This window comes from Dermacentor albipictus, chromosome 4 (genome assembly GCF_038994185.2).
Source record: "Dermacentor albipictus isolate Rhodes 1998 colony chromosome 4, USDA_Dalb.pri_finalv2, whole genome shotgun sequence".
NCBI lineage: Eukaryota > Metazoa > Arthropoda > Arachnida > Ixodida > Ixodidae > Dermacentor > Dermacentor albipictus.
In genome coordinates this window covers 7381705-7402121 of record NC_091824.1, presented here as the reverse complement: position 1 = coordinate 7402121, position 20417 = coordinate 7381705, and the positions used below count along the sequence as shown (strand labels likewise).

General features: G+C 45.5%; 1 protein-coding gene and 1 long non-coding RNA gene across 10 annotated transcripts in view; one reads left to right on the top strand and one right to left on the bottom strand.

The window, feature by feature from the left end:
* The window catches only part of nab (NGFI-A-binding protein homolog), a 1159032-nt gene that overhangs the window by 720988 nt on the left and 417627 nt on the right, over positions 1-20417 (top strand). The gene's annotated exons all lie outside the window — the stretch shown is intronic.
* LOC135917647 (uncharacterized) lies at positions 4850-6551 on the bottom strand. Its single transcript, XR_010569364.2, has 2 exons — positions 6405-6551; positions 4850-4978 (listed from the first exon to the last, which is right to left on the bottom strand). It is a non-coding gene; the product is annotated as an uncharacterized lncRNA (long non-coding RNA).

Sequence of the window (20417 nt, the reverse complement as noted above, 5' to 3'; positions counted from 1 at the left end):
GCGAAACAGATATGATAGCGCGAGTGAGTGATGCTCGTGCGCGTGAATCAGCCATATCGTTCAAGTGCAACCCACGATGTCCCCATACCCAAGGCAAACATACTTCCCGTAAGTTCGGAGCTACCATCAAACAGAATGTTCGTTGAATTCTTGAATTTGAAAATACAGTAAGTGCTGTGCATACAGAAACCGAGTCAGCCACAATAACAGCTAATGGGTCATTTTGCGGAAGCTTTCGTAATGCTAATATAATCTCTAGTAATTCTGCATCAAATATGAGTGGGAAGTCGGGAAGGCGAAGAGAGTAAGACCGTTGAAGAGATTCCGAGAAGATCCCCATTCTTGCCTTCTCATTGCGCACAGTAGCGTCAGTAGCAATTACATTATCAGTGGGTATAGCTGGTGTAGGTTGGTCCTGTAAGTTATTAATTAGATGTCTGCTTGGTAATAGTTCAACATGATTTGGAAATATGTCTTCGAGCTCACTTTTGAGGTCTCGTAAGGCATCATTTGAGTGGCAGACGACGTGAGGACATATCCAATTGTTGTAATTGTGCTTGCACAAATGTTATCAGATGGCTGCGTAATCTCGACCAGGATACTAAAAAAAACTCAGTCGGTTCAGTTATAGATACATATTGCGTACGTCTCTTTTAAAAAGTCATAAATTAAAAAGAAATGACTAAATCGTAGGCCTGCGGAATCTGCAATCTAGGTTGAATATACGAGCTTCCTATGTCACGACTGAAGCCTGGCAAGAGAACTGAAGAAAACGAATAGAGGGCCACGATCGGTATGGTATGAAAAACTTTATTTATGTCCTGAGGGATCAGTCTGGGACTGATGCGGGCCGCTCCCACGTCGGTACAGAGAGGCCGACCCCCTCTGCCGTCACACGGGCCCTCTGGACAGCCCTGAGTTGGTCCGCCAGCACTTCACTGTGCAGCATCCACTGCCACCACCTTTCACCTCGAGAACCATCACCGGCCAACGCCAAGCAGCGTCACACCATGTGTTCTAAATTGAGCAAACCCCCACACTTACTAGAATAGACTGAAACCCTGCAGTCAGGATTAATTTTATTTATGATGACCGGGTTAGGGTACGTTCGTGTCTGCAGAAGCCTTAATGTAACCACCTGCGGCCTATTTAATTTAGGAAGTGGCAGCGAGAATGCCCTGCGCCTTCAGTAATAGTTCTTGGTGATTTCGTTGTAGGTTAACAGTTGGTCCCTGTACTCAGGAGCGGGAGATCCAGCCCCTTCAGGGAGTACACTGCACACTAATCCTCGTGCCTCCCTGTGCGCCACCTCGTTGAGGTTACGCGGGGCTCCCTCCACTGTCCCCATGTGCGCCGGGAACCAAGTAACTGTATGCGAAGTGATATCCCTACCCTGTAGCAGCCTGTTAGCCGGTTCCGCAACAAGCCCTCTCGAGAAGGCTTTAATCGCAGATCGCGAGTCACTAAACACCAATACTCTTCTTGAATCAATTAATGCTAGAGCAATAGCCACCTGTTCAGCAACCCCTGGATCTTTGGTATAAATGGAAGCAGCATTTCTAACGCACCCTTTGCCATCTACCACCACTACCGAATAAGCATTTTTACCAATATACCATGCGGCGTCAACAAACGCAGACTGCTCCTCCTGATCATTTGCCTCTTGCAACAAAGCCCTAGCTCTCGCGACCCGCCTCCCTACATTGTGCACGGGGTGCACATTCCACGGAAACGGACGAACCATGATATTTACCCTAAGGTTCACGTTCGCCGCGATCGGTGACCACGCTCCCTTTTTAAAGAAGACGATGTTGGAGCGTCGGCTCTTGTGGTCTCTGAATACAGAGCTGGTTTTTGGTTCTCGTGTCCTGGTGCTGCGTCCCGTTTTCTTTTTCTTTTTTGTTGATGTCACGACACTGGTGGAGGTGCTAGACATCAACAACTGATGCTCGGGACTCCTACTACCCTGCGCCGACTACCCTAACTTAGTCGCGAAGGCCGTCCATCAGTCGCTCACTTCTTCAGAAGACGGACTTGTGGCGCTCCGCTCCGTACACTTTGCTTCCATTGCGGGGAAGCCGGCCATACGTACGGTTTTTGCCCGTATCGTGACTCTGGATAGCATACTTTTTCAACCACTGCCCCTCGAGCTCGTTGGGAGAATCGATGCGACACCAGCGTATCCACGCCAGCACAGCCATTCGCTCCGCCATATCGTCGACCCCGCTCTCCGTCACCGGCACCAAGCACTTCACCACACCGTCGCAGTGACGCCAATGTAGCCCGGGGAAGGTCTCCTAGTCCTCGGCGGGGAAACTAGGAGCGGCGACCTATGAGGGGAAGGTTGCCGCCCGTCGAGATGCTACAACACCCCCAACGCCATCACTACGACCCGACAATATGACGTGGCCGATTCCAATGGAAATTATTTGCGCCGACCTCATCGTTTACGTAGACGGGCGCCCAGTGACAGCGCTAGTAGATACTGGCACGCACTTGTCTACAATAAACCGAAAACTCGGCGATTGCCTTAAGAAAGTGAAGACTTCGTGGACGGCTCCCTACATACGAACTGCAGGATGCCAGTTAACGACGCCAACAGGCAAAGTTACCGCTAGAATTAATATCGATGCCTCAGCCCTCGTTGCTACTTTTGTCGTTTCACCGGAGTTCTGTAAAGACCAGATTTTGGCAATAGATTTTCTTTTATAATACGGTGCCGTTATAAACATTCCGGACAGGTCGGTCACGTTTAGCATACGGCCATGTTCAGCTGTGCTTTGTACAGAGCGGCGACGTAGACCTTTACGCGTCGCCGATGATGACGTTACCATCCCACCACGCTCGTCCTCCCTTCTGTCGGTGACATGTGACATACCCACCAACTCCGACGCTGTCGCCAAGCAAATACCGGCGCTGCTATTGAGCCATGGCATATCCACTGCAAGAGGCGTCGTCGACATTAACTGTGGACACACAGAAGTGCTCGTGACAAACTTCAGCCATGAGTGCCAGCGTCTGACAAGAGGTATGACAGTCGCGTTTGTCGAAGAGTTCAGTCAGGTCACAGACTGCTTTACTGTAGGGCAAGGTCACCAGCCTGCCTCCCGTGCCTCCAGATCTATCCATCGATGCTGGCCCAAGCTTGCTGCCTACGCAGAAACAAAACCTCCTGGAGCTTGTACATCAGTTTCAGGACTGATTATCGTCAAACGTCGTTGACCAAACATCGCATTATCACTGATGGTGGTGCCAGGCCCATACGGCAGAATCCGTATCGGATAGCCCCGGAGGAACGCGAAACTATAGAAAGTCAGGTAAAAAGAATGCTTGAAGACGACGTTATTCAGCCGTCGAAAAGTCCTTGGCCGTCGTGGTAGCAAAAAAAAAATGTGGCAGCTTACGTTTCTGCAGTGATAATCTCAAGCTCAATCAGATCACTAAGAAAGACGTTTACCAGCTACCTCGTATAGACGATTCCCTCGATAGACTGCAACATGCACGTTATTTCTCGTCGATGGATTTAAGGAGCGGGTGCTGGCAAATAGAAGTTGACGAGAGAGACCGAGAAAAAACTGCATTCGTGACACCTGACGGCCTCTATGAATTTAAGGTACTTCCCTTCGGCTCGTGCTCCGCGCCGGCGACATTTCAGCGCCTAACGGACACAGTGCTTTCAGGCCTCAAGCGGCAAACGTGTTTAGTATACTTCGACGATGTGATTATATCTTCTGCAACTTCTGACGAGCACCTGATGCGACTAAATGCGGTATTTCAAGCCATGCGATGTGCCGGTCTCACGCTCAAGCTGGAAAAATGTCACATTGGCTTTGCAGAGCTTCTCTTCCTCGGTCATGTGGTCAGCAATGAAGCTGTTCGTCCTGATCCCGAAAAAATACCTGCCGTTGCAAATTTTCCAACGCCATCTGAAAAAGAAAGGCACTCAGACAACTCTAGGACTGGGCGCCTATTACCGACGCTTCATTCGGAACCTTCCACAAATTGCGTCACCGTTGACACGCCGCACCAGGGAAGACGTCACACTCGTATGGAGTGAAGAGCAGCAGCAAGCGTTCAACGATTTGCGACAACGCCTCCAAAAGCACCCAGTCCTCGCATACTTTGTCGGTGTGAACAATGGTTTACACATATGCCAGCAATGTCGGCTTAGGATCAGTACTCGTGCAGGGGCAAGACGGTGCTGAAAGAGTAATAACTTATGCAAAGCAGGACCCTTTCCCGCACGGAAGTGCATTATTCCACCACGGAAAAAGAGTGCCTTGCGGTGGTGTGGGCCGTCATGAAATTTCGCCCGTATTCGTACGACTGCTCCTTTAATTTTGTCAGTGACCACCACTACCTTTGTTGGCTGATGAACTTAAAAGACCCGTCAGGAGGTTTGGCGCGCTCTTATGCTTCAAGAATTCGACATGGTTATTGTCTATAAATCGGGAAAGCGGCATACGGATGCCGATTGCCTTTCTCGCGCCCCATTCGAAGCTACCAGCATAGAGAAAGGAATACAATAAGAACGGACACTCCCATAGAGCCCAGCGGCCGGATTGACTGCAGCGCACCAAGCCATCGATGTTAAAACCTGAATCACACTTCCGGTTTCGGTTTTGTGCGCGCGCGTTTTGAATTCTAGCAGGTGCGCGCCACGCCGGCTCCGTTCTTTTTTTTTTTTGCTTTTGCAGCAAATATTTATTTACATATTTATTTCTTATTTATTAAATATTTATGTGCAAATTATTTTATAAAGTAAAATTGATTGGGAACGATCTTCACAAGCCTCCATTGAATATGTGCCACGTGCAATTTCATAAAGACGCCAAGACACCTTGTGAAATATGGAAAAATTAACGTTTATATTATTCTTTGTAAATGCTCGTCGCGGGCTTTTTGTGCATTCATCCAGCATTGTGGCACCAGGTAAGCAGCAGTAGTTTCCGCAGGAAGCTCCACCAGACGATGTGAGCTGAAAAAAATTACAAGCGTTATTTTGGTATTGACATCTAAGAATAATGTCTGTAGAGGCGAAGCGTGCGAAAGTGGTGAGTGGGTGGCATTACAAACAAAAGCAGTTCGTATTTACACACACGGCGTAGAAAATACCCAACTCATCCCAAGCAATACCGTACAGCCTCCCTGATTTTTAATAATATAGCGCGAGCGTCGACTGAACTGCTTATAACTGCTTATAACGGCGATAAGCGTGCAACAAGGCGAGAGTTCGCGCACGAGCCTTGTTGCCTTGTTGCACTCGCCTTGTTGCACGCTCTTTTTGCACGCTTATCGCCGTTTTAAAGCGCTCACCAGCAGTTCAGTCGACGCTCGCGCTATATTATTAAAAATCAGGGAGGCTGTACATACCACAAACACATTCTAATTCCAAACATTCCCCTCTTCCCAATACTTATTTCCTGCACTTTATCAGCACGAATGCGCGGGCAACGGCGCGTTTCGCGAACTTGGCTACAACCGACGCGATAGTACGCTACGAATACACAGAGGTGGCCACAACACAGGCTCTCAACCAGAGCATGCTGGACGCTCGCAGATTCTTTCTACTTCGCAATTCGCAATTCCTTCTACTCGCACTCAAGACAAAATCCGTGGGTGCCGTTCATAAGACAGAATTTTCGAGTTACTAGTTCCTGGCGTTTGAGCTCCTTGGCTTATCACTTCTGCGTTCTGCAGGCGCAAGCAACGCACTCCCGTGTTATCACTCTTGACGATTGCTCGTCGCGTTTTGAACAAGCGTGGGTACCGAAATAAGGCTTAAATTGTTGCGGGGACATAAAAATTGCGACAAATTTGTCGGAGTAAGATTCAGTACGCGCCAAACTAACTGTCACCACGACCGAGCTGCTTTTCGCTGCGTCACAACAGGCGCGGCGAGCGGGCCTCATAACATAAAAGTATCGAAAATAATTTTCAACAATGTTGAGCGTCAGAGAAAGAAAAGCGCCATGAACTTGTGAGCGCATTAAAGCGCGAAACCGCGCACCACGGCCGAGCTGATTTTCGCTAACTGAGTCACAGCGCCAGGCGCACCCACTGTGCTCGAAAGGTGGCCCAAAAAGTAATGAAATTAGTTTCAGTAATGTTGGCAGTCAGAGAAAGCGCCAAAACTTGTCGCAGTAAAATTCAGTACACGCGAAACTGCGTCACAGTACCGTGTGCGACTAGCGTGCCCAAAAACTACCGAAATTAGTTAAAACAATATTGGGGCTTACAGGAAGCGTCGCAAACATCTCCCAGTGCGATTCTGTAATTGAAATTAACTGCTCTACGACGGCCACGCTGTTTTTCGTTAACTGCGTCACAAGTCTAGCCTAGTTGCCGGGCAGTAAGCCTAATTGCTTGAAGTGCGTCGCAGACTGTCGAACAAAGTTTCTCACCTCGCCGTAGTCCAATAGTGCAGTGCTGCCTTGTCGAAGTTCCGAATGAACGCAATAATTCGCCGGGAGGCCACCAAACCAGGCTAAATACCAAAATAGAAAAACAGTCAGACGGGTGACCAAACAGGCCAACGCTCAGATGCGCGGCCGGCCGCTCTCGCTTCGGCGGTGAGTCTGACGAATGACGTAAACATTTGGCTCGTCATTTGCCAGTTCGCCTGTCGCTAGGCAACGAAAAAAATCCGCAAAGTTTAACTTAATTTATACGCAGATATTTTTAATTTTTCCGGGAAAGAATAAAAAAAAATAAAACAATTTCTGTTAATCTCATTTCACATTCTTCTTTTTCACGATGCTCGCGGCCCCAATTCGTCGATGTTAAAAGTATAGCGTGACGTGTTTCCTGTTTCCAATTTTCGCCGAGTGTCCGCTCTTGTTCAATCCCTTTCTCTATGCTGCCAGTGCAGAAGATGACGACGATGCAGCCTTTGTCGGAGTTGTCAACACAGCTACGATCGCACAGGAGCACTGTGACGACCCAGAATCGCAAACCATTATTAGTTTCTTAGAGGGTCGCACTTCCGCTGTGTCAAGGCTTTTCGCAAGAGGATTACCATCATTTTGCTTGTATAACGACGTCCTCTATAAGGCAAATTTCTCTCCGAACTAAAACCCCTATTTACTCGTCGTGCCAACACCTCTCAGGAGGGAAGTATTACAGGCATGCCATGATGAAGCAACAGCCGGTCGTTAGGGCTACACAGGAACGCTGTGTAGGGTGAGGCAAAAATACTATTACCCAAGACTCATGGCGACCGTTCAAAAATACGTCCGGACATACCTTCAATGCCATTGGCGAAAAGCGCCAGTAGTCAATCCAGGAGGTTTCCTCCATCCTGTTGACGTGCCCGAAACTTCATTTGCTCAAGTCGGAATGGATCTTCTAGGCCCATTCCCAACTTCTGCTGCGAGTCACATATGGATTATCGTAGCCACAGACTAGCTCACTCGTTACGCCGAAACCAAGGCTCCGAAACGGAGGACGACAAATAAAGCAGTCCGGCTTTTTTTAATACAGAATCTTGCACTGAGGCATGGCGCTCCGGCAGTAGTAATAACTGACAGGGAAAGGGCGTTTACAGCCGAGCTGTTGGACGCAGTATTAAGACTTAGTGGAACAGCTCATCAGCGAACAACGGCGTGCCATCTGCAAACGAACGAATTGACAGAACGCCTGAATAAGACGCTCGCGGATATGCTATCCATGGAAGTGGATGTGGAGCACAAGAACTGGGATACAACACGGCTCAGCAAAAAACAACACGAATGACACCATTCCGCTTCCTACATGGTCGTGAAGTCACAACTATGCTATATGCGATGCTGCCACATGAACGCGATGGCATCGAAACGGATGCTGAAGACTTCACTCAATGTGCTGAAGAAGCACGACAAATTGCTGGCACACGTATTAATAGGCAGAAGGATTACGCCTCGAGATGCTATAACCTTCATCGACCAGTCTCCTACGAGCCCGGAGGGAGAGTTGGCGTTTGGACTCCCATTTGCCATCGTGGCCTTTCGGAGAAACTGTTAAGGCGCTACTTCGGGCCGTATAATGTTCTTCGGCGGCTCACTTATGTCAAGTATGAGGTTGCTCCCGATATTCCGCTTTGCTCAAAGCGTCGACGGCATCTACCGAAGGTTGTTCAGCTAGGCCGGATGAAGCTCTATGTGTCCGAGTGAATTCAGTGCACCGCAAGCCTATCCTGGTCCTGTTGCCGTGAAGATAAAGCATCGGCACGATTGCTTCTAGGATGAGCGGCTAATGTCCCGACTAAGGGCTGGCAAAAGAACAGAAGAAAACGAATTGAGGGACACGATCAGCGACCACGCTCCCTTTTGAAAGGAGACGAAGTTGGCGCGTCGGCTCTTTAGGGCTCGGAATACAGGTCTCGGAATCTCGGAATACCCTGGTAGTGCGTCCTGCTTTGTTTTGATGTCGTTACTGTATAAAACAGTGTTGCGAACAAATCTAGGTAGCCCGAGGCACAATCCTAGACCTTCCTTTGCTAATTGTATGAGAGGTTTAATTTTGTAGGTGGGCCCTCCGGAAGATATTGCTCAGCCGAATTCTAATATGGGCCTTACATACATCTTCTATGTCATCAGCAAGGTGTCCCTGCGTAGTCTAGCGCGATGGTGGCTGAGCCGTCCAAGCATAGCTACGGCACATTCTGCCTTTGTTTTGATACTTTCGATGCGACTGCACCAGATTAGCTTGCCATCGTAAGTAACACCAAGGTACTTGATTGCGTCAACGTGAGGAACGATCTCCTGGCGGTAATATAAGGATATATACGCCTGTGCAGTTAACGGGAATACTAGTACCACACTGTTGCTAATATTTAACGACATGCATAACCACTCTAGCCATGTCTCCAGCATTCGTGAGCAATTCTTCAACGACTAGTGTAGTGAGTGTTTATGATTTGCAGATGTCAAAAATGCGATATCGTCCGTATAAACACTAAGCTGTACTCCCGGAGACAAAAGAATTGTACTTAGCAAAATGTTTAATAAGATAGGGGAAAGAATGGCACCCTTTGGTATATCTCTTGTCTCCTTGGGTTTAGACGCCGAATTACCGTGTTCACAATAAAACGCTCTATCCCTCATACATTCATAGACACAAGCGGTTAAATACTTCGGAAAATTCGTGGGCGGAAGCTTATCGAATAGAAAATAATATTCTACGGAGTCGTATGCTTTTGCTACATCTAGCGTCACCAAAGCAGCGTATTCTCGTTTGCGGCGGGGAAGTTTAATGAGGCTCTTTGAATCTAATTTGGTGCACCATATGTTGTGGCCCACACGAATTTGAATGTGACAAGGACTGAGAAGTGCATCATCCTGCATAAAATTTGTTATACGCCCGTGAACAACTCTTCCTATTACTGCTGTTAACAGCGCAAAATGTAGACGAGAGACGAGACAAGAAGGCACCTGGTGTCTTGTCTCGTTGGAAGAAGAGACATTGGAAGTAAGAGAAATTGGTATAGTATTGTCTCAGCCAAGTCCATCTGCTTTTTTTCTTTAACAGTGGAATAATTTCAGCTACTCTCCACTCTCTTGGAACCAGGGGCGTAGCCAGGGGGGAGGGGGCTTACGGGGCTTCAGCCACCGCCCCCCCCCCCTCTTCCCAAATTTGTTCGCGCTGTGATGCACCGCTAACCAAAACAACCCACGCCGGAAATCATTCTGTATTTTGTCTAGAATGTATTTTTCGCACCCGAAAAACATTTCAGCTCGAAGATTGTGAACTCGGGCGGGATTTCGTCGCGACGCCCATGCACCTGTAGTCACATAACCCAAAGATCCCCATCCGAGCACAGTGTTTCAAGGGCGCTGTGATGGCGAGCGGGCCCGCCGCGGCATCTCGCAGAGGCCGCAGAATCTACGGAGTGCATGGATTTCAATTAAGAAACTTTAGAGGTATTAAGATCACATAATGTTTTGACGCAAAAGGTGCAATGACATTTCCAAAGTCGTGCTTTACATTTTCATTTCCGGATATTTGTGGATTTATTGTTCTTATTAACATTTGATGCCAAAGCTGCATTTACATTTCTAAAGTCGTACAGACCATACGTACAGTACAGACGTCGTACAGTACAGTACAGTACAGTACAGTACAGTCGTACAGACCAGACCATACAACAAAACAAGCCAAATCAATACACTATCAGACAAGTTGGCAAAACACGCAGCGAGGTCCGATGAGACGAAGCGTTCCGATGGTTCATATTTGCCATCATGTCACAGAAAACCATCTCAACATCTTTTTCACCTACGCCAAAGCATCCACGCATGTCAAGACACTAAAGCTAGCAAAGGTAACTGCGTTCTTATTTATTATTTCTACTTTGAATTTTATTCGCGAGGACACATTGAGCCTCTCCAATTTTTTTGTTTTCGCTACCCGCGGGCTACCAGAGCCAGCCAGAGGTCATGTGGTTTTCATGCGTTGCCCTGACGACCGCGCGACGCACTGCGGTGCGCGTTCGTTTTTCTCTGGCCGAGCGGATTTCGGCCTCGGAGAGTTTTGGACGCTTTCTGGCTAGCAGACGAGAAAAAGAAGCAATGGTCGCTCGCCGTCACAATTGTGGGGACCCGACAAATTGCAACGCGTTTGGTTGAGGGCATCACCATCGTTTCGACGTTATCGCGACGTCTACGGAAAGTCTTATATCGTCAGTGTAGGATAACGAGCAGCATGCATATGGTTCTCTGTGGACCAAGCGTCTCACGTTTTCTTGGATATTCCTTAGAAGTAGGCATTCGATTGTGGCCAAGATGCTTTCCTTTGCGTTTCTTCATTTCGGTGCCCCCCTCCCCACACACACACACAAAGAGACATAGTTGCCGCGCATCGAATTGTCGCATGGTGAAAGTTTCATTTTGTTACTTCTTTTGCGGAAAGTAATGGGCCACGGAACTCATCAGTTGCTGGATACTCTTATACTATTGCGACAACAATTATATGGACACTCAAGGCGCTTTCCTGTCGTCGCCGTCATATTCCGTATGAAGTCCAAGGGCGATAACATCGTCAGCGTGCCCTGTAGACTGTATGTGCGAGTGAAAGCGTAGCGGCGGGGGATGGAGGGGGGAATCGACGATGGTGGTTCAGACTTGTGTGCGCAACGGAGAAAAGCGGGAAGGAAGTGCGCCGCCTTCTGTCGCGCGCGATGCATCGGGGGAGTGGATGGAGGGGGGTGCGGGCCTTAGGACTCTGTGATCTGTGAATTTGTGATTGCGCAACCTGTTTATTTGCCTTGTTTGCGCATTATACCGGGTGTTTTAACTAACTTTAGCCAGAGTTTAAAAATATGCCGGTGCACTCTAAGACGACGCGACCAAATGCATGTTGCTCACTTTTGTTTGCATTGTGTAGCTATTTCCGTATTTTGTTTAATCAGATAATTAGTCAATATTATTTAACTAATTTCTGAAGCAACGAAGCTAGGAACAAATTCTAATTAGAAAGTTTCAGAGAGCTTTGCAAAGTGTCCAAATAAACAGTTCTGTCTTTCTATCTATTAAGTATTAGTGTTTTCAGCTCACTGTGGGTTCCTGCGAAATACAAAAAACACACCGTGACATGCCCGCCTGCGTGTCGTGATTGCACTGCTCCCAAGCATTCCGCGCACAAACAGCCATAGCTGCACTAGCTGCCACTTAAAAAGCGACAGAGCAGCGACGCAAGCGTTGGCTGCTGATTTAAGCTAGCAGCCGTTATCTCCTTTGCTGTGTAAAGCGACTGATGGGCGTGGTGGTGCTAGTAAGTGGTAATTCCAGACAGCAATAAACAAACTCTCGTGCATCAGCCGCTAAAGTGCGAGCAATTTTGTGATGCCTTTTTCCAACGAGGAAAAAGCAAACATGATCCTTGGCCTAGTAGCTGCAAGCAGACAGAGACGGCAGGCTACAAGAATATTTCGAAGCTGGCACCCGGGTACGCGACTGAGCCCAATGACAATATTCAACACCTACGAGTCGCTGAATCAAACCGGAAGCTTCACAAGAAAGCGGCAGAGAGCTTGAGTCATAAATAATGAGGTTCGCTCCAACGTTTTGTCTTTCATGGCGGCTAATCCACACGTTAGCACGCGCAGCGTGAGCGCACAGCTCGGCGTGTCCAACTCAACTGCCTGGATGACTTTGAAAACAGCTGGACTGCACCCTTATAACCTGCAGTTGCATCAATGCCTGGAGTCAAGGGATCTTGAAAAGAGACTCAACTCTGCGCATTGGATTTTGATTCAGGAGGAGCAGGATGCTGACTTTCTCCCCAAGGTATCCGGACTGACGAGATGAACTTTTCCCGAAATTGCCAAGTAAATAACCACAGCGCACACTGTTGGAGCGAGCAAAATCCCCACTGGCTAGGAAGATCCCTCCACCAATATCAATGGTCCTTTAACGTTTGGTGCGGAATATATGACGGCACAGTCATTGGCTCAGGGTTTTTTAACAACACACCGACCGGCAAGAGGTATGTGAGTTCCTCAAAGTGCCGGTTGAAGACTTCTGCTGCAACATGCCACTAGCCTAGCTTGACGCAATCTGGTATGAGCACGAAGGGGCAGCAGCCCACAGCTGCAGTCAAGGACGAGCATGGCTTGGTGTTACCTTGGAAGGGCAATGGCTGGGAGAAACGGGCCTGTCCTGTGGCTGGCAAGGTCACCTGACCTCAACCCTTTTCACTTTTTCTTGTGGTGCAATATTGAGGATCACGTATACACAAAGGGAACCCCGACTCAAGAACTATTACAGGACAAGGTAATTGAAACTATCACAGCATTTGACCGATGGTGTTCAAGGCAACGACAGCAACCATTCTCAGAAGGTCCCAGTATTGTATCGCTGCAGAAGGTGACCTCTTCGACCACTTGCTGGGAAAGCGCATGAAACATAAACGTAAATTGTGTGAAAGACTGCGTCTGGCCATTTAGGGAACTGCTATAGTAACATTTTCAACCTAGGATGTTCAATTTGCTTACTGCTATTGCGAAATGACGGACCTGTTGCTTCCAGCAGCACAAGCCATAACCACTGCGTCTGCTTATCGCTATAACGGACTGTCGCGAGGGGAGCACATCACTGGCGTAAACGGCACAGCCTACGCCTACGTCGTTGCCCTCTGTCGCCTTTTAAGTGGTAGCGCGCCTATGGCTGTTTGTGCGATGAACGTTGCGGAGCAGTGCAGTCACGACGTGCAAGCGGGCATGTCACTAGTTTTGCAGTTCGCGGGCATCGTCAGTAAGCTGAAACACACTAATACCTAATATATATGGAAAAACAGAAACTGTTTATTCGGACGCTTCGCAAACCGCTCTCCAATTTTCTAAATGGAATTTTTTTCCTAACTTCGCTACTTCAGAAGTTGGTATGATAATCTTCACTAAAAATCTAATTAATCAAAATGCAAAATATAGCGTGACACACCACGTACAAAAGTGAGCAACATGCACTTGGTCGCGTCGTTTTAGAGTGTATCGGCATATATTTAAACTCTGGCTAAAATTAGCTGAAACACCCTGTATAAAGTTACTTTTGCTTAGATAAGTAGACTTATTGGTTACTTATACGTGTATTTAAATATCTTGTTGCGAGGTTTTGTGGATAGATGCAGTGAATATTGTTTTCGGAGACACTTTTTTTTTGCTTTTGAACAATCTTTATCTCGGCATTTGTGTATTCCATTGTACTTCGAATTTCTAATGTATATTTTGCAGAACTGCTGCTTCTTATATGGGATCTCTGTTGCGACTACGATTTCGGTGCAATTAGAAAACGCAACCGGTGACAGCTGCTCGTGCGCAGTACATGGGAACGAAGGACAGCGTCACTGAGATTTTTCCTTGGCCGTTGCATACGTACAACAATGTAAACAAGGTATTTGAATGACAAAGTATCATTAACATATTTGTCCCTAACTTGTTCATTACACGGCCTTTACATTTATCATATCAGCGGCATGCACTGCTTTGCTGGTTTCGCACTGATATAGTTCTAAAGTTCGTGTGGCATTTTTTTTTTCTTAATAAATAGACAAAAATAATAGAAGCATTGAAATCAGTTATTTTGGCACAATTTTAGGACATAAGAATATATTCTTCTATGAAAAAATCACATATTTTACTTGTCCTGACAGTGCGAAGCGTTCAAGAATTTGTTTGCAGCATCTTTGGCAATTACAATGCCGTTATTATTCATGTATTTGATCCCTCGACAAATTCTGTGAGGAGGCCAAGCTCCAACGTGAGCACTCCCCTCCCACCCCCGAACGAAATTTCTGGCTAGGCCACTGCTTGGAACGCAAGAATTTTTGAGGGAGAAGTTTACTATATTTAGTAGGTCCTGAGCCGCGTAATTAAACGAAACTTTTAGCATTCCTGTTGTAATGCCACCTGGACCTGAGGCTGATGCTGGTAATGATCTAGTAATGCCTTCAAGCTCTGTTGCTGTTACTTCTACAAAGTCGTCTCCCGAGGGAGGTTTCTTTAGTGCTATGGGCAATTTATGCTTGAAATGTCGCGCAAGTCCTTCAGCAGTCTTTCTTAACTTATTCTGATAATTATTTTATCTGTAGAACGACAGAGTCTACGGAATAAATTTACGAGACCGAAGGAAACTTCAAGAGGGTTTCTTGATTGCTAGACTTCGAAAGATATGTGTAGTACTTGGAATTATAATTTTCCTTAGGTTTTGAGACTGTTCACTTAAGTATAGTAATTATACGTGTATAATCAGCCCAATTAGCAGGGCATCGGTAATGTACAAGTTTTTTTCCACTGAGCTTTTCGACGTCTAGGATCTCGCTTGCAGTCAGAATTCCACCAGGGGCAATATGGTCCACCCTTACTATATTGTACAACAAATTTAGCTTTGTTTTGATGACTCTTTTCAAATTAAAACACGGGTCATTGCTATAATATCCGTCTCCATGCCCTCCTGAGCGTTTAAAGATGATTTTAACGCATTTTTATATTTTGCGTAATTAACAAAAGTACGCACATGTCTATCTAAACTATTTACCAGGGCAAGCAGTTCAAAATTTATAGGAAGGTGATCACTGTTAATTCCAGCATTAACAGTCTTGAAGGAGGTGACAGAAATGCTCAAGGTAGCAAACGTAAGATCTAGGGAAGATCACGAGTGGCCCCGAACAAAATTATGTGCTCTCAAATTTAAGCAAGAGAAATGATTTGATAAAACCCAATGCCACCAGCGTTTGCCACAAGTGTCTGTTCAGAAACCCCACGTTACATGATGAGAATTAAAATTGTTCAGTAATATGACGTTCTTCTGACTGCAAGCATAGAGGAATCGAGATATCTGCGCTTTCTCCTCGCCCTTCCTCGCGTATCGTGACAGACGTTCGCTCGCCTAACCTAAAGAGCACCATCGCCGAGGTGCAACTAACTAAGGCGACCTAAGGGACAATTAAGTGAAAGATTAGGGTTGCCTACCTCTCTTTTTTTCTACGATGAATGTTAAGGGCGACTACTGGCAGATCAAGATCGATAAAAGATCATGGTTGTATTGCGCTTAGTGTTAGACTGACGGACACAAGGGACAGGGCGCTGACGTGCGTAGCCCAGTTCGGGATTGCTGCGCTAACTTTTGCCCGCCTTTTGTCGCTTATGTTCGTCAGTGTAACACTAAGCGCCATACAATCATGAATGTCCATCAACTAGCCCCGTTCATTGCTTTACTAAATCGATAAAAGAGACCGAGAGAAAACCGCCTTCATCACGTGAAGTGGGCGTTTCGATTTTAAACTCAAGCCATTTGGCTTTTGTTCGGCGTCCGCCAGATTACAGCGTGTGTTGGCAGGGCTCGGATGTCAGAATTGCCTGCTTCACTACGTTGTCGTTTTTGCCGCTGCTTTCGGCCAGCACATTCAGAGGTTGCAGGCTCCACTGGAAACGATTATGTCGCACAAGGCTGTCGCTCTGTGCTTCTAGGCGTAGGAGACTACATAACACTTACTGGCAGGTTTTGTTATTTGTGATTGTAAGTATTTGATGGAGGCTAGCACTGCCACTATAGTCTCCTTGTAACACCCACATATGACACGCAGCCTTAAATGTCAAGTTCAGAGCTGCTGTCCAAAGAGTCGGACGCGAACGTTACGTTCGGTGCCATTTCCTGCAAGGCCATTTTAACGGAGCGTGCGCATATGGCCCAGCGCTTATGTTAGAGTGAATCTGTATACCTCTACCCCCAACGTATTTATCATGTCCGTGGAAAAAATAATCTCTTTCTTGGGCACATCCTGGAGTTATTGCAATTGTAAGCTAAAATTGAAGCAAAAAGTGTGCATATCCTTTCTAATAGCACATGCAGTGCATACCACATAGGTCATTTTGACAAAGTAAAGCATGAAGCACTTTTCGTGTCAACGTAATGGATGATAAGACGCTCGTTAACAATGGGAAGCACGGAATGATTGATAACATCTGCTTGTAACAGGGCGTGGGATGTCAATACCCATATGAAATAATTAGTATAGTGCTCAATAACATCTACAGAGACCTCGTTCTGGTGCATTTAGAAAGTCGTACGTGGGACAAAATCTACAGAGAAGACAAATATGGTAGACAAAGGATTGGTAGATGGCGAAGGAGAAATGGGGAGGCGAGCGTAAAGGGAGTTTATCATGATTATCTACGTATATACAAAACACAAGAAATTAACTTTGAATTACGTCGATACAGGCGGAATACTTACTGCATATTTCTCGGATGCTAGCAAGGCCGCGCAGAAAACGCGGCATGCTGCCTGCTCGTGCCGGACGGAAAAGAGCGAGGATCTGTGAGACCGCCTCGTCGACAGAAGGTCTGGCCTAATACGTCTGCATTTTGCAGCTGTGCTATGTTGGGCAGGGCTGGACCGCCAGAACAGCAAATGCGGCGCTTCACGGTAGATAACGAATAATTTTGGACGTGCTCACAGAATCAGATTGCGACTGGGACGCTGACAACGTAAAAAAAATACACCTGTTAAGTATGTCATACATTTCCTAGCCCCATTACATTCTCACATAGTTAACCTCTGTTTACAGCAGGGAGTATCCGCTATGTCCGAAACGCATGCAAATAACAAAAGTAACCGTCTTTTTCAAACAGAATAACAGAAAGGATACAGGTAACGACATCCTAGCGTCTATATTACCCGTTTCGTTTAAAGGTTTAGTGAAGATAATCGTGTTTCGAAGCTCTAGTTTCTGTGGTAAACGCAATGTGCTAACTGACACACAATTTGATTTTGAGCTGCTAGCTCAAATCTACTGAGCTGAGCTCAAATCGAAAAGATGTACTGAGCTGGCTTTATTGTAACAAAAAGAACTTACTTTAAACGTACTTGATAATAAGCAGCTTGCCCTTCGGCTATACATTGAATTTTCAGAGTTCTATGGCGTCCGTTTGAAAGTTAAAAACGCCACTTAATTACGTTGCAGACGTCACTAGGTACTATTGAATGGGCAAGTATCAAATGGACAACAAATTTTATCTTGTGTCCCACGTTTTCTATGCAACGTATACTTGAACGATATTGTGAACAAAGATAAGAAATTAAAAATGCTCATCTGCGTGGATCACACCACGTTATTGTTTACCGCTAGCTCACCATCAGAGTCAGCGAATAAGGCGAATGATGCACTAACACAGCTGCAGAAATGAACTCATAGTAACGCGCTGAAGGTAAGCACAGACAAAACAAAAGCTCTTATTTCCTGTCAGAAAATTTGCAGATAATGATTGAGAAAGACATATTAACACGCGGGTAGAAATCATTCGGAGTTTTAAAATTATTGACGTTTTTTTTTTACAGAACAGGTGACCTGGGTTGATAACCTAAATTTCGTTGCGCCACAATTAGCCACTGTAGCAGAGTTAACCTACATTAGCAAAGGCATTCTGCCTAGTAAAGCGAATTTCAGTAAAAGTTCATTTGGGCCTAGCTGCGCCAGTGTGTGTCCTATCTTCCTTTTGTGGTCCGTCTTAGGTGTTTGCGCTGAAAGTTTATGTTCAGTACTGAAGCGAAACTCCTTGTAAAGGACAGGATATTTTATTCATACTTAACTTATTTTCCCATAGTATTGGGAATTACACCTTCTACAAATTGAACTAAGATTTATTTACTACAGAAAAAAACATACTAAGAAGCATTGACAATTTTCCCTATGAGTCCACTCCACCTTTCGTCAAGCACAATATAATTAGGCTTCATACTCTCCATTCATATCGCTTCGTTTCATCCTATAAGGACGAAATAAAAAAGAACACAGTGTTTGGCTATACTTAGCTGATATTCCGAGATCAGCAGCTACATAAAAAATGCGTAAAACTGATGAATGGCATACTTCATTTAGTGAAACGAACTATCGACTGCAAAGTATGATATGAACGCTCTTAGATGTACTAAATTTTGTACTACAAATGATATATCTGCAGACAACTACCGAAAAAAATAAAGAAAAGACTATCGTGTCCGTTTTTGTAACACTGCTGTGAATGTTAATTTTCATGGGTCTTTAATTTAATTAAAGAAGCATTAATCTGACATTTTAATGCTACATGCGATTTCATATATTTGTAAGAAAAATATATTTCTGTTTGGTAGGCAGGAGCTAGTTAAGCTTGTTATACAGTTTTCTTTCCTTGCTTCCCGACTATCTTGCGATGAAGATAAATAAATAAATAATAATAATAATAATAATTATTATTATTATTAGCACGTTTTGTCTCTAAGTTACAGATGCATATTCTAATAGTGGAAGGCACACAGTAGAATACAATTTCAGAAAGGCAACACGCGACATACGACACGCAGTGCCAAGAAGGGCACGTTGTGTGACCTATTTAGCATGTGAAGAGAAGCTTAGTGTTTTGTCGAGCTACACACGAAGATGGCATTTCATCGACCCTGGGAAACGGAGTATCCCGAAGGGTGTATGCAAATTTCACGAGGTGTTTTACGCGAGCAACTTAACACCATAGCTCTTTGAGCATTTTTGAGTAGCTTATTGTCTCTGCACCAGTGTGAGAGTGCCAAAATGTCTTTTTAGAGATCTTTACAGTTGTGAACACTGTTGATAGTCTTCAATAGCTTTAAGTGGTCAACATGTAGAAGGAATGCAGAATGTTCAATCACTGAGATGAAAGCGATAACGCTGACGTATGTGAAAAGTAGGAAGAGAACACGGCCAAGAAGAGATTCTTAAGGAGCTCCGCTAGTGACCTCGTTGCTAACAGAGCTCTATCCATTAATTCCACCGAAGCACGATCTATTACTAAAGTAATTAGGCACCAGGGCAGTTACGGAAGAGCGTATGCTAATTTGCGTGAGCTTTGTAATGATGAGCTCATGGCAAACTACATCATATGCTTAGGTAAAATGAAAGAGCGTGTTATTGGCCTCTAGATGTAGCACACTGGGAGCATGGGTCATGAATGTGACCTTCTTAGCTGTTGTGGAGCGCCCTTATACAAAGTGCTGCTATTCCGACGTTAAATTTTAAAATAATAATAATAATAATATGAATAATAATTGCATACAAGGATGACTGGAACATGCGTGGCTGTGCGGAAAACTGAAACCCCATACGCAAATGTACCTGTCAGTCGGCCGTCTAAATAAGAGATCAAAATACACACTCAAACAAATACACCCACCTATTTTACTTCAAGGTTTTAAGCGAACCATATTGTTCTCTATGCAGTCCCAGTAACGTCTATCAAGAACTGTTGTAGTCGTCCCGTACGTTGTTTCTGTTTGACGAGGGTATCGTGGAACGCTGTATGTATGTATGTATGTATGTATGTATGTATGTATGTATGTATGTATGTATGTATGTATGTATGTATGTATGTATGTATGTATGTATGTATGTATGTATGTATGTATGTATGTATGTATGTATGTATGTATGTATGTATGTATGTATGTATGTATGTATGTATGTATGTTGAGCGTCCCCTTCGGAACGGGGTGGTGGGTTGCGCCAACAAGCTCTTGCTACTGTACTGCACAGTGTCCTACCTTGGTTAAACAATAAAAAAAGAAACAAAAAACACTATGATCTCCCACATCAAATTTTCTGATCCCCTATTGCGAACTATGCTTTTGTGCGTCTTTGTTTTTTTTACGTTTCCCTACTCTTTTTCCACCAATTCTCCAATCGACTCTTAGTAATCTCCATTACGGAGATGTTTACTTTTCACTTTTGCACTGCTCTCGCTGAACCCAAGGGCTACCAGGAGGCCAGTGGTGCCTAAATCGACCACTGGGCAGACGTCTTCGCATACTAATAAAACATGCTCCATAGTGTCATGATCCACCCCGGGTCGTGAACAAGGGAGGGCTCGAGGCACCCTCCGATAGATGGACGCTCCGCAGCGTGGTGGTGCTGAACGATGACTGAGCGCCGAGCAGCCG